This window comes from Parasteatoda tepidariorum, chromosome 5, assembly GCF_043381705.1.
Source record: "Parasteatoda tepidariorum isolate YZ-2023 chromosome 5, CAS_Ptep_4.0, whole genome shotgun sequence".
Classification (NCBI taxonomy): domain Eukaryota; kingdom Metazoa; phylum Arthropoda; class Arachnida; order Araneae; family Theridiidae; genus Parasteatoda; species Parasteatoda tepidariorum.
Genome location: NC_092208.1, coordinates 17,099,740 through 17,104,439, shown reverse-complemented (window position 1 = coordinate 17,104,439; position 4,700 = coordinate 17,099,740).

The window sequence follows — 4,700 nt, the reverse complement described above, 5'->3', positions numbered from 1 at the left end:
TTAGGCCTATCGATAATTCTGGAAAATGTGACACAGATATTTAAGTATGAAGCCAAATTCAAATGATTTTCGTTTTGCGAAAAATTATCAAAAATTCGCTAAGCACCCAGCCCTAATGTTAGCGCTGTATATGAACTGTGTCTCGGACTAAATAAGATTTTATAAATATTTCCTATAAACATTTTTGCACTTTTATGTTTATTTTCTAAAAATAAGAAGCTCTTATTTTTAGATTTTGCGTATTTTGGACTAAATAAAAATTTTTAAAGTTTTTTCCATAAATATTTGTAGACTTATATGAGTAATTTCGAAAAATATATCACTTGTATTTTAAATCATGATTTAATGAATTCCGCAATGCCATCCACTCAGAGACGAGACGCCTTCAGAGACGGACGTGCCTTGCGAGTTCTCCGAGCCGAGGAGTCGGTCGTCACCCAGCGGGATGACCCATGATGAGTTCCGGCAGTCAGTCGTCACATCCTCCCGTTAGGCTCGGTGATGATTCCTCCAGCCCTTCGTGAGCGTCTGATGCAAGCCTGATGACTGCAGCACTTCTGCGACGTCGATCACTGGACAATGTTTTAAAGACAGAACATCAAGATGAAATAGTTTCCAGATCCAGTCAACGTGAAAACACCGTGTAAGCGGCAGTAGTAAATTGTCTAGTAAACCATTGAACGTAATGATTGCCTCTTGACCTTTCGTTAGTAGCATCTAGGACCTGTCCGATGAAACTGTTTCGGCGGCCATTTGCTTTTGAAACCGACTGGTCGGGGCATGTTTTGCAAGTAGGGGTCTGATTTTACTAAGCTCTACAGTCCTTCGGGTTTAGTTACTAGCGGAGGCTGGTGATGCCAATTATCTAATCGAGATAAGTAATCTTAAAAACAGCGAGACGTTTTCTTCAAGCAAAACAGAGTGGACTTAATTTTTGTGGATTTCTCTCAACTCGTTTTCAAGTCACCTCACAGCTTTTCCTCACCATGGCAATGTGCCATTTTTCTCCCCACCTCATCCTTAGCATTATGCTCTCCAACTCAGGGTTTCACCTCATCAATCCTTACTTCATGATGAAGGGGTAAAGGGTCATCTCGGCCTTAGGCAACCCGACCAACCACTAAGCCCAGCCCAGTCTATATTGGAGTACCTTACATAGATGAAGGTTGACATGGTCGATGTGACTCTCCCCACATCGATGACCTCCGGACGTGATGTTAACATGCCTACCTTGACATAAACTCCCACTTCGATACGAACACGCCTGTTTGGAAAGTAACGCCATAACAAGCCTACTTCGATGGATGGTCTATATTGAACATTTGGCTTGCTACATGTGACTGCGACATTATCAACCTACTCGCGCTGTTGCTACTCAGTATCGATTACACACAACGTACAATGAATTCTCTCTACTGCTAAAGGCAACACAGGTGCGATCACGACCGTAAACTTAATACAGCTCTCACGATCAGCACTGAAAAGTACGGCTCTCACGGATCCTCTCAAAACAGCAATGAATCAACTAGTGGTATCCATTCATCGAATTCTATTATAGCTATAATTCTGGCTGGGGAGTACCGTAGTATGTTTACCACTACAAAATTACAACTACAATTCACTAGTATATAACACTTGCTAACTCGATTCTATGATGAGCTTCCTTTTCATAGACGAAGGTTGAAATTGACGATATCTACTTTCCCCTCACTATCAATAATTACAGATAACATAGGAATTTTCTGAAAATATAACTGTTGTGTTTTTATATAGCAATATTTTAAAATGAATTCCGCCTAGCAAAAATTAATGAAATATTCGCAAAGTGTTTAGATATATTTCCTGACTTACATTCTTGAAAACTAAATTAACTAAACAAAATATAACAAATAAATTAAAAATATTGAAGATTTCCTATTAATTTATTCTAAACTTGTGTGGATTTTTTTGCTAGTTTTTTTTATACTTTCCATAAATATTTATGCACTAATATAGGAATTTTCAAAGAATAAAAAGATCACATTTTTGTATGAAACCAGTTTTAAATCCCGCATTGAAAAGAGTTTCAAAAGAAAACAAATTGTCAAAAGTTCACTCTCATATTAGTTTATGTTATGGAATTTGCATATTTTGGATTAAATAAGTATTAAATGTTTTCTTTAAATATTTGCACTAATGTTTGCACCATGAAAGCTTACGAATTTGTATATTTTTGACTAAATTTTAAGTGTTTTCTTTAAATATTAACACTTATGAAAACTTATAAATTTGCATATTTTGGACTAAGAAAGATTTTTTTACACATATTTTTGTTAGATATTTTTTGACATATATGGGTATTTTCAGAAAATATGGCCTTCATATTTTAACATGGCATCAATTTAAAATCAGCCCAACATCTAAAAGAAAAGAAATTGTAACCCGAAACATTATTTTATTGAATTTAGGAATCCCGCTTTCTGGCATTCTTTAAATTCTTTTTTATTATTAATTCTTGACACATCTTTCGATTTTGAGGTTAAATACCTTTTTTTCACTCGAGTGGTTTATTCATTTCAGATAGTATTGTTCTCTTTAGATTGTTTATAGATAATAGAAGCATATCTTGTTCCAATTTAGAAAAAATTCCCTCCTCACGAAGCTATAATCTTGACTTCACGGAACTAAGGAATAACTAATCGAAATATTTGTTTTGGGATCTAATTCAGAACGTCTAGCTACAAAATAAACATTGTCGGGATTGTCTCCTGGTAGCTTTCCTAATCAGCTGACATTTCATGCATCTTGATTTTCATCCCTCCATTTCTAAAGGAAATCTTTCACCCTGTTACTCACTAGCTGTTCCTTAATTTGCCGGAAAATGGTTTTAGTTTCAATTGAGAAAATGAACATTTAAGCTCGCACTATACCCTATGGAGTTTTTGTTAATCTCTTCTGCGATATATTTCGAGAAAGCCAGTAATGTTTAATTTGAAAAATTTCTAAGCTTCTCTTTCGTTTGCTTCCGTTGAAACATCATTTCTCTCCAGTTTTGCTTTAAACTAAATTAGAAACTGACAACTTAGGCCTTTTCTAAAATTTCTATCAGCTGCATCTACCCAGATCCAGACTAGGTCACCCCTTTCTTAGTCCCTGCGGCTTTTGCCTAGACAAAATTTATTTACGTGGTGTAAATAACGTATTCAGAAAACATGTGCAGCTCAATGTAGTCTATTGATCGAGATAAATTTTTTGATTATCTGTTTCCTAAAAGCATTACAAGATCTAATTTTATGTCAGAAGTGGGAAAATAACTTTTTTTTTGGGGGGGGGGGATTAATCTGATTTTCTCTTTCAATATTTTTGACGCCATGATAAAAATATCTTTCTGACTGATTGTTTTTTAGTGTGATTAAGTTTTCCGTCTTTTCTTTTTACTTCGAGGAAGGAGCAAAAACAGAAATTTTGTGTAGCCTTTCTTGCAACACTATCAGATAACGCAAACAAAAAAGGGGTTTATTGAACAGTTTACTGATTCAAAAATTTAGTCTAAATTGAAATAGTTTCTTTTTTATATAAGTAATTTAATCGACCAGTAGTGTAATTACACCAACAAACCTCGACACTACGAACTCGATGAGAGACAGAAGGAATTCAGTGATATCGAAATTTGCAGACATCGAAAATCGAATATTTTTAAGTCAACCTTAATTACTGAACTGACATTCTAGAGCTTGTATTACATGTATTTAATTCAGAAAACAGTTACTTCAAACAAATTCATATCATTGTTCTTTTTTTTTCATTAGATTTCGCGTTTTTCAGAAATTCTTCAATTTCATCATTTACTATTTCTGAATCTTCAGTATCATCACACATTGCATGACCATCATATATTATATATCCGTCGCACGTCCACAGTATCTACTTCCTCATAATTATCAGAATAAATTCATTAAACTAGCAAGTTTTATTTATTCTTATGGTTGGTAATTCTTATCTGTGTTATTATCTGTATCTTATCTTACAAACATTACTTAAGAATGCATGGTACCGGAAACCTTTTAATCTGTCAGATATTCTCTTTTTTATTAGGATTATAAGAACTGGTCCATAAAATAATTTAACAAAAGCCTTTAAGCACTACATCTTAATGCACCATAAGTCGTATTCTGTTTTCTTTGGCATCAAACCTATGTATAATTTATTACAACCGTTGAAAGTGAAAATACGGTTTGGATTCTTATAAATTTAACAAATATAAATGACAAATGCAACATAACGTGAGCCAAAATTATTTAAAACTAGCCGCCTAAAGCGACCAGCTGTCGGCCACGCTATGTTTCTTGGGCCCTAGCACTGCTAGTAGAGACACGATCCTCTTCCAATCTTCTTTGACGTTTCTCGGGTGTTTCTCGGACCCTAGCACTGCTAATTGAGACACTAACCTCTTCTAATCTTCTTTGACGTTCCTCAGGTGTTTCTCGGGCCCTAACACTGCTAGTAGAGACACGATCCTCTTCTAATCTTCCTTGACGTTCCTCAGGTGTTTCTCGGGCCCTAGAACTGCTAGTTGAGACACGATCCTCTTCTAATCTTCTTTGACGTTTCTCTGATACTTCTTGGGCTCTAGAATTGCTTGTCGAAATTCGGTCATGTTCCATCCTTCTTTGACGTTCCACAGACGTTTCTTGGGCCCTTCTTCTTCTTTGAGAATCTCT